The 11023-nt window shown below is 35.2% G+C and overlaps 1 protein-coding gene across 2 annotated transcripts in view; it reads right to left on the reverse strand.

Moving 5' to 3' along the window:
• PLAG1 (PLAG1 zinc finger) overlaps positions 1 to 11017 on the reverse strand; it is a 51176-nt gene extending 40159 nt beyond the window's left edge. For both annotated transcript variants that reach the window (XM_005418323.2, XM_005418322.3), the window contains exon 1: positions 10796 to 11017. The gene's annotated coding sequence lies outside the window, so the exon portion shown is untranslated. The remainder of the gene's footprint in view (positions 1 to 10795) is intronic.
• Positions 11018 to 11023: the final 6 nt, after the last annotated feature.

An 11023-nucleotide genomic window follows, 5' to 3' on the forward strand; every position in this document is an offset into this window, starting at 1 on the left:
AATTTTGTGCAAATAATAAGAAAAAGAAAAATCACTGAGCAGAATTCAATTAAAGGCAATTCCACCAGAGGGAAACCGTAGTTCTAACAAAACAAAATACTTGTTTTCCTAGGTAATTTCCATATTTCTAGAAAGTTAATTCCAGAGCCATGTAACACTCACATACAGATTTTATAATACGTACTTTCAACACTGGACTAAAATACTTTGTGCTACTAAGTCAGCACAGTATCACTTTCTATGTATCACTTTTAATTCTGAATTCAAATCCCCCAAACCAACACTCACTAACTTTAGAAAGCACTTTTTCATGCACTATCTGAATGTAGCAGAATAGCCTTGTGTTTGTACAGCTTCTAGAAATCATCATGGAAGCTTCTGAATACCTAGGCATATCTAGGTTATGGATGTATGTAGACACAATGTAATTTTTTTCTATGATCGAGTTATGATGGTTTTGTTATCAAAAACTATATTCTTCTAAATTATGTACATGATGTATTATATTAACAAATATACTAATATACCAACATTCTTTTATTGAGGGATCCAAGCTACTGCTAAATGAATCTCTCATGACACATAAGTATTATTTACTTCACTGAAAAATATTACCAGATTAGTACAGTAGTTATTTTTCTTTGCTTTCAAGACAGTTTAATATTTTTTGAACATTTTAACTTCATTTGTGGTTACACGAATTGCCCTTTCAAGTTGACAGGCTTGTAAAATTATCCTGAAGTGTCCATTTCTGATATTGCAGGAAAAAATTAAAATGCCAGTAAGTACAGGAAGCATCTCATTCCAAATAATTAATTTATTTGTAAAAGCCAGAATTAAGCAGTTCCGTGTTCACACTTTAGAAAGCAAGCAATCCTTCACTGCTGGTCTGCTCCTTCCACATTCAGGACACTGTAGTTCCATCATTAAGAGCATCCCCTGCTGAGAAGCACATGACTCTACTGTTCCATGATGTACCCTCAATGACCACCAGCTTCTGAATGAAGCTACAAAAATAATGGGTTTTACTTACTAGAAAAAACCCTGAACAGCTTGCTTCTTGCCAACCTGAAAGACCACCCCTTTCAATGAGTGCCACCTGAAACAATCTCAAATGCATGTTACAGTATTAAAAAACAAAAAAGATCATGGGGAAATACCACTTGTTCCCTGAGAAGCACTTCAGTTTTAACAGAGATCTCTCACTCTGAGGTGGGTTCATTATGTTGGCATTACAGACCATACAGTTACTACTATGCATTTACTAATGACCTACCTAGAATTTGACAGATGGAAGTGGGGATGTTTGGAAAGCATGAAATAGAGGCTTCATATCTCAAAGATCCAGAGTGAAAGGAATTGTTAGCATCCAACTAGATTCTAATAAGCTTTGCAAGTGGAACCTGGGCCATGCATTTTTAATGTTTGTTTAATTTAATTTGTTTTCATTTATAGCAAAGCACTGTTGAAAAGAACAGGAAACTTTCAAATAATCTGGTCAAGACCAGATGGGAAAACATCTCCCTATTCCACTCAGAAATTCTATAGTTCAGATCATTCAGTAACTTTGCCAGCCACTGCAACATACTAAAAAAGATATCAAGAAACAAACTTCCTAAACAAGTGACAAATGCAGAAAGTAGAGGTTAAAAAAAGGATTAATATTTTTACCCCCTTATAACAGTCTAAAAATACCCAAAGCAAGAAGACATAACGCACACTCTTTGGGTTAGAACTCTGCCATGCAGAGGGAGTGAAGTAATTTTGACTACATTCTCTCTCAGATGTACCCCCAAAGACAAAATCACATCACAAAATTGCCAAGTTGCTAAGTAACAGTTAATTCATAAATTAATTCACAAAGGCAATATAATCTTTGTCCAGGAGACCTCATAACCATCCTACAAAGGCCCAAGTTACAAAAAGTCTGGATATATTATAGAATTGTGAAATGGTTTGAGTTGGAAGGTACCTTAAAGACCATCCAGTTCCATGAGCAGGGACACCTTTCACTAGACCAGGTTACTCAAAGCCCCATCAAACCTGGCCCAGAACACTTCCAGGGATGGGACACCCAGAGCTTCTCTGGGCAGCCTGTTCTGGTGCCTTACCACCCTCACAGTAAAGAATTTCTTCCTAATGCCAAATCCAAACCTACCTTCTGTCAATTTTACTCCTTGTTTTATCACTATATAGCCTTATGAAAAGTCCCTCTCCAGAGGCTGTTGTCAGCCAAAATGGTGGCTAATTTTATATATATTTGGGAAGGAAGAACTAACAGTTAAGCGCTTTCTTAACTGTTCTTAACTGCTCTAAATTAAGCTCTTTCTTCTTCAAACTGTAAATCTTACAATCCCAAAAATGGAATTTAAGCATACTTCACAGGACAGTTACAAAGCACTTGCAACCTGACAGCTAATTTCTGCCTGCCTTTTAGCTTTTTTTGTTAAGCTGCCTACATGAAACTTTCACGCTAAAACTACCTTCAAATACCAAACTACCTCCTTTATGATGAAATTCGCATGCTTAGCAGAAGGGATTACCTGACCTTCAACTACAGTTTAACACCTAAAACTATGACAAGAACAGTCATTTAGAGCATCCATTAAATCTTGGAGGCTTTGCTCAGAGTTGAGAGACATTCTATTGCTTGGTTCCTGATGAAAAATGGAATAAGCAGCACAATACTCAAGTTCTTATTCAGACAAAACCTTTAGGAAATTTAATCTGCTAATGAAGAATTATGGAATTCATTTCAAGATAACTGAATATATTATCAGTTTCAAGGTTGCAACACGACTATGTGAGTGATATCACAAATTCATATGATTTAAATATTTTGAGAGGACTGAGGGGCAGTGATTTAAGTCACCAGAGCACCTTTTTGACCACATCTGTCTTTTAACTTGAGGATTGAAGAAAGACCCAGTCTCTTTTTATGTTCAGTTGTTTTATTAGTCAAACTACAGAAAAACTGAAAATAATAACACATATCCAACCTCCCCAAACTAAAGTATCTTCCTACTCCAATCAAACTGACAGGCAATCAATGTAGTTAAAAACTGCTTAAATGCACTTTCCTTTCAGCACAAATGTTTAAGTATAATAAAGAGAAAGAAATCTGTTTTACATGATGCATAGATAAAAACTGTACTGGAAATTGAAATGTATTTTTCAATATGGATTTATCTTACTTGTTCTCAAATATTCTGAAGTGGCCAAGGTTTCAAAGGTGAAATAATACAGGGGAGACATCTAAAACCAATTTCCCCCCCCCAAGACATTTATTTCACAGTTTAAAATTTCTGAAAGTATAATCTAGATTTCTGTTTGCCTTCTACAGCAATTGACACTAGAAGTGTGCTTGAGTATTTCTTATGAGAAACAATGATAGCACATATTTGACAAGACCTGACATCTTTTCCTCACAGATAAGTTTAATATTCATCCAGTTAGGGACTATTGCCATCACCCAAACACCATCATGATTAAGTTTCCTGTAGTACTCTGCACTCAATTTTTCTATTTGTAGCATCACCTCAAGTTAATTTCACAGTACTCCTTGGCACAATTTTTGTAGTACAAAAATTATCAATAGCTAAACTTAAAGGGACACAGATTCTGCGAGAATAAAAGAGTTTTAAACAAGTTAAAGAAGTGCTGAGTTCAGAAAAGAGTGTATCCAAAAGAAAAGGATACACTCAGGCAGCTAAGACAAAAAAACCTTTAAAATTATAACTGGGAAAACATTACATTTTACAAGTAATGAGAAATTAAACAAGTTTGATATAAATATTTCATGTATACTTTTTAAAGCAATTTCAACACATACTAAAACCAGCCTGAATAATTAGGATAATTAACATATTAGGATTCTTGGTTAACTTTTTAAGTAAAAAATAATGCAACTTTGTTGTTTAGGAATAGAGCTGATTTCATTGTACTGGTATGCTTATAACTGTACTTAAACACCATTTAAAATAGCATGTAGCAACACCATCCTTTGACAGATGCAATAATATTTTTATTACTTTTTCTGAAACTGATTAAAATATAGCCATAAGCAATATGTTTGTGCTGGGGCATAATTAGGAGTGGTTTAGTCTGAGCACAATCCTAGTATTCAAAATAATAAAAGAAAACTTCAAATCACAGATGAAAAAAAAGCCTAAAGATTTAAATAACTGGCATTTATGTCTAAGCTCTTCCTAAGCTAGGTGGTTCAACATTTCCTAGTGTCCTAGGTGAAACAAATTAGGTAAGTATCAATCACAGTAACTTCCAGCGAACAAAATAAGCTTGAACAATATTGTGTTTAACTTTTAAACAGAACACAAAACTCTGACACTATTTTATATTTGTTTTATTTTACTTTAATACTCTTAAAGTACTTGTGAGGAGAAGAACACCAGTAACTGATGGCAGGTAGCTAACATCATAAATTTACACCTTTGTAATGTATCGTCTTATGAAAACATAAGAACAGCTGCAGGCAATTTCTACTTTTATATATTTATATTTTATCTATACTTGCATGTGATAAATGCAGCATTACTAAGCCTTGCATGTAGGCAGCTGCAGTAAATGCAAAATAGTATAAATGAAAATTCCACACGTGACAGTAGGAGCTTGAAGAAACTTAACATTTACAAACTTGTAAATGTTTTATTACTAACTATACTGGCTTGATTGAAATTTAATAGCAAGCTGCCAGAATCTCTCATTCTGCCTTTCGTTCAATAAGATCTCTTTAAAAAATATTCCTATTCCACAACTGATTCAAAAGACACGATATTGTCCCTAAATGTCTCCTAAAAATGTGTGCATGTCTGTATCTATCCCACATATAAATGGAACATTCAGGATAAATACATATACCCCACAGTAAACAGTTTTATTACAAGTGACAAGCACTTGAGACAGTAAAATCTGATTTGCGTACACAGGGTCTTTCTGCTGCTCAAACACGTAGTATAGTGAGATCTCATTAACTCAGAATCAGATGATTTGCAGGGTTTTTTAGAAAACTTACGCACTGCAAAAAGAAGTACATACTCAATACATGAAGAGGTAAGCTAAGTTTTCTGACAGCCTCGTTCCTTTTTGGTTATTTGGCAATTCACAGTAAATGTGCATAAGGCAAAATCAGCAATCTACATCTTATTTCCTAAGAAATACTTTACACTTGCAGACTGCCAAATCTGATGTGACTCACAACCATAAAGAAAAGCTTTTAGGGTTAGAGATACACAGTGTCAGGCTACTGGTAAATTACCTGCAGAATACATAAGTAAATCTACATGCAATCTATATTGCTAAATTGTATCAAATAAAGTATTATTACAGCAATATGGAAAAGATTATTATTAGTTATCCTAATTTAAGTGAAAAAACAACTTTGACAAATAATTCCCTTTAAACACTTTCTAATCTGATTTCTAGGGATATTTTCCTTCAGAGAGGAATTTAGCACATTAAGTGCAAAAGAAGATTATAGCAATTCAGTTTACTGTAACAGACACTTTTTGCATTTTTCCAAGTTTCTTTACATAGTTATTTCTTAATTGCATCTGATGGCAATTCTTAGGTTTTACTTTCCTGATTCCCACTTGACTTTCTCAAATCTGAGGTATTTTACTTCAGAGTTCTGAGTTACTGTTGTATGCATTACAGCCACACTTGTCTGCATTCGTTTTTTTAATCTCACTTTTCAGTTTTATAATAGTTCAGACCTGTGGGTTTTTTTCCCTCTCTTTCCTTTCCTCTAAACAAATACCCATTGGGCCACATTTTATTTCCATTGTGCCCCCCTGTAAGTCTATAAAAACCAGCAGATTTGGTCAGGAATAGAACAGGTCATCACTCTGGCCATGGATTTTAATGTATTTGACAAGGTATCTCTACACACTGGACAGGCAATGAACCAGGAAGGAGAGAGAAGAAGGCTACACAGAAGGATATAATAGAAATTTTTTATTCCTTCAACATGAGAATAACTATATATCCTTTCCCACTCTTCACAGTCAGGTATGTACTTATACAGTCACTTCAAACCCCTGACATATATGGTGGCTAATTTCAGTGCCATGATCCTACAGTAACCGTTTGCTAGACATGCAGGGTCCATTTAAATATTAAAAATTTTAATACATCCTATGAGAAGGCCCCATCATTTAAAACTGTGAGCACACAACTACTCTAAAAAGCATCATTTCAAAAGTCAGAAAACTCCCTCTAGTTCTATGAATTTCTGCTATTTGTCCTAAGATGAGACAATAGCAGGTGAACAGTGATACAGATGTAAATAGAAAACACTTTAACAACACAAACTAAATAAAAATAAAACTGAATCTGCAGTAATGGTGACCAGTTCTATTTAATATTAGGTTTTCTGAACTTGCATACAATTAGGATCTTTTGCATTTGATATTTGGTGGACAACTCTTTATTTAAAATGCATTAGTAACTGCAATCTATGCAATTTCAGATAAATGTTCACTATATTCCTTGACAACTAAAAAAAAAAAAAGCATCTGTGTAAGTGATTATATTGAGAGTTAATCAGTGTTTTACATTCAAGTTACAAGATCACACAATTTAAAAACCAATATAAATTGAATTAAATTCTAGATGTGGTTTTTTTTTAGATTAGAGGAAAATACACAATTGTCTATTATCAAATGCCCAGATAATTGCAAAAAAAACCCACTCCAATGCTTCAGAAATTTAAACATTTTATATTTGATCAATACAAGTGTTACTTTGTTCTAATATTTGAATTATTTTTAAATAGTTTTTAAGGCTACCTAAACATTTGGTAATCAGTTAAAGATGCTTAGCAGTTCAGTGGATAAACGCTGCACATTTCTTTCAAAAGCTCTGCAAACTAAATCCTTACTAGGAGCAGATATTTGGAGAATAACTCCTTGAAAGCAAGTTCTCTATCACTTCAGTGCTGGTCACTGCTAGCTCCTTTTAAGTCTATACTGATTTGAGAATGGTCTAAGTACTTGAACAGATTTCATATTTTCCAGAATATTTCTGCTTGGTAAACACATAAATTTGTTCAAGAACCCTACCAAAAAGTATTTGTTCACAAAAACTGGTTTTAACAACATAAGGGGTTACAGACAGAAAATTTAAAAACTTATGGTTTAGATTCTGAAGTAAAAACATCTATTTTACAAAATAACCTTGAACAGCTACAAACAGTGGTTTATTTAGAACATGAGCAGTGCCCTCCTTAGCCCATTAATTTTAAAACATATGCAATACCCTGAAAGGAGGAGACTTTAGGGCACCATTTTGACTAACCAGCTGCAGAGATGGACAACCATTAGAAGTGGCTGCACTTTGTATGCAGTGCCTTTTGGAACTACATAAACTTTTTAAAAGTTTCTTAATTTAAATCTCAAAAGTTCTACAATGAAAACTATTTTTTCAGGATAATGACTAATTAAAAGTACACACCAAGAGACACATTTGAGCTAAGCATTCAAGGAAAGCTGAATGCATGTCACTTTAGATTCCTGTATTGGCTTGTACTGTTGTAGAATACCGTAGTTATTAATCTTTAAACATTACTGAATAGGATTGATAAGTCTCTAAAAAGGATTTTAATACATTTACACCTCTCCTGTTTACCTAGAAAGAGTAGGTTAACTTCACAAACAACAGACCATAGTATTTGTTTCCTCAGGTGTTTTGATTTTAGAAAATCTTGAAAAAATCAAACTGTATCATCTATGGAATCAGACCAATACATATTAAAGAAGATTATCTTGACTCTTAGAACAAGGAAGCTTTGAAAGTTACTTTGTATTTTTATTTTAAAAAAACACTTCATCACTGTAGGAATTCTGTTTTCTACAAAAGAGTAAGTTTGTAAAAAAATAATCCTAAACAACATTCTTTTTTGCTATTATTATCTCCATCTGGATTATACCTTAAAATTAAATCCAGTTTAGAAGAGTATCAAATTCTGAGAGAACACCCTTTCCTCTTTCTCCACCCTAAATCCTGAATTTTGTACTATGGTTGGATACACCGAATTTACTTTGTAATACACAGGTGTAAGTCAAGAAAGATACTCCACAACACTGCTCCTTTCACATTGTCATTATCAGTGTCTATACCTATTTTCAGCATTAAAAAATTAATGATTAAAAAGCTCCAAATTAGGTAAAAATGTAGAGGCATGTTAAGCACTTCATACTGATGGTCACAGAAACAGCATTTGAAGAGTTCTCAGTACCATCAACTAGTTTATTTAAGTTAGTTCTCTACATCTAGTACCATCTGTCTCTCTACCCTGGTACATTAAAACTACCAACATATGGTGAACTGCTATTAATTTATCAAATTTCTATGCATTCCAGGGTAATGTTACTTCAGTCAATAAAAATAATAGATCAGTTTAAGAAATATTCAGAAAGGAACTTTAAAGCCTGAATTCTTACTAACTATAAAAAAGATCTCTAAACCATAAAAGGCAGTTTTGGAAAAACATTCAATATCATTTCTCTATACAAAATGATTAATCTTTCTTCCTTAATGACCCTTTTTTCTAACCTAAGAGTAGTTAATGTGATTTAATTTTCACAACTGTGAGTCACTGGAAAACTTTGAGATTTCTGCCCAAATCTTTAACCACAAGGCTATCCTAGGCAACAAGTTTCTTTGGTCACACTTGCAGAAAGGGTACAGATCATTTGCAAGCACATGCTATTCAACACAGAGGGCTATCACAACTCTACTCAACTTCCACAGATTCACAGAAAACATGTGCTGCAATAGCCTCCATCTAAGTTCAGTAGCCCATCTCCCCTCTCAAGAACTGCATACCTGTACTCAGTTTTCAATCTAGAACTAAGTACAAAGGCTCCAAAACCAAAGCAAGTGTAAAGGCAACATTGCAACTCCTCATAAAGGTATCAAATTGCCATGTTAAGAGGTGATGCTAATTTTTTTAAAATAGGACATTCAAAAATAAAATTAAAATACATAGGAGATAATAGATGAGCAGAGCATTTTGCATCATCACAGTTAAAAATTTACAAGTTAAAAATTAGGGGAAAAAAAAGTATCAGCCAGAACTCATGCTAAAAGCATGCATGCATACACACATGCACACATATACATGACACCAGACCACAGTTAGGATGACTTTTCTTTCTTTAAATAAAGCCAGAGGCAATTCTTCCAAGTCATGTTTTAACTACACACCTAAGGTGTACTTGTAAAGAGCCCCTACTTTGGCCAATTAAAACCTACAGTTATTTTTCAGTATTTTCAAAACCTTTGGGCATGGTTTAGGAGATTTAGGCATAGAATAAACTTTTGAACAAACTCAAGTGTTCCCAACAAAACTGAATGTATTCAAAGTAAAAATAATGCACTTCACAACTTTCACAAAATGTCTGTGAAATTGCCCTACACACAGGGAATTCATCCCCTCCCACAGAATTCACAGCTAGCAGAACAGCACTAGATCTTAATATTATACAACTTGAGACTATTTCATTTCTGCAACATACAATCCAAAAAACACTCTCCAAAACACAGCATTTTAATTAACACACCAAGAAAACTCCCCTGAAGACCTGCTACACACAAAAGAATTGCTTTGATCCCAACGATTCTGCACGTTTCCCCCTGCTGTCCTTCCCTAATTTATCAGACTAGGGCCGATTTGATACCTTTCCTTTAAAAAAAAAAAAACAACGAACCACCCCTCTGCTAGAGGCAGAGGTGCTGCAGAGGTGATGATAACCCTAGGAAAAGAGAAGCTGTCTCTTTAAAATGCCCTGCTATGTCCCTGATCCCACGTGGAACCAACATCAGCAGCACTTTCGCATTAACTTCAATGTGAGGCGAGATGAGGCATCATTATTTCATATAAATAAAACGAGGAGACTGCAGAATACATTCTTTGTAGGAGACAAACAGGTGAACTGAACGTGCCAGGGAAATCAGCAACCACCCGCAGGAGAGGTGCCCTGCCCCCGAGCCCTCTCTGCTCTCCCTATGGAGCATTAGCTCAACCCCACACCACTCTCAAGAATCCAGTTCAAATAGAGGAGTGAGCCACCAAGAAAACTTGAAATTCAAAGGCAACGAAAATGCACTTTATAAACCGGAAAGGTTTACTCTTTGCCTCACACATCCTAATTAGATCAGGAAAGTGACACTACAAAAGCATTACACTCCGGTCCGAAAAAAAAAAAAAGGGAAAGAAAAAGACAGAGGAAAAGAAAAGAGCCCCCATCTCCCCAGATCCCCCAAAAACACACATACAAAAAAAGCATTAAAAAAGGAAGTTATAAAGCACCACATCCAGCATTTATCTTATCTAGGATCACTCCACATTACCCCCAAGTTATACACTTTCTGCACCATCATCTCCCCCTACCTCTCTGTCCTGAAAGGGATTTTCACGTTTTCTCATTGTCGGTGGCGAGTTATAAGAGGCTTTTGCCTTTCCAAAGAATTCATCAACAAAAAAAAATAATAAATATTAACTCCTTGCTCCCTGAAACCTTAAAACGGTCTCGGGAAGACACGGGTTTTATACTGTTACCTTGAGGAAGAAAAGGGGGAGCAGCCCCGATTTTTAGGTATTTTTTGGCATTTTTTTCTGATTTTTATTTTGTTATATGCCTCAGTTCTCCCTCCATTTTGGTTGTTTATGATACTGACAACAAGCTGTCCCTGCTCTCTCTCTCTCTCTCTCCGGATCTCTCCTGCTTTCAGTTAGCAAACCCCCCTCCCCAATGCAACACGACTCAGCACTTACTTGGGTTCACACTTTTCTCTAAACACACACCGATGGGGAAGGGAAAAGCTCCTGGGCTACTCGGAGGGGGAGAGCAGGCAAATTCGTTTCTTTATTACGAAAAAAAAAACTTTTGTCCAAAAAACGACGGGAAAGGGGGGTCGAGTGCCCCAAAGTCACTCCGGATCCCCCCAAAGACGCAGCCGCCAGGTCCGGGGGACACCCCACGGGTAGCCGGGTCCACGGGGG

The sequence above is a fragment of the Geospiza fortis genome, unplaced genomic scaffold (genome assembly GCF_000277835.1).
Source record: "Geospiza fortis unplaced genomic scaffold, GeoFor_1.0 scaffold53, whole genome shotgun sequence".
NCBI classification, from domain to species: Eukaryota; Metazoa; Chordata; class Aves; order Passeriformes; family Thraupidae; genus Geospiza; species Geospiza fortis.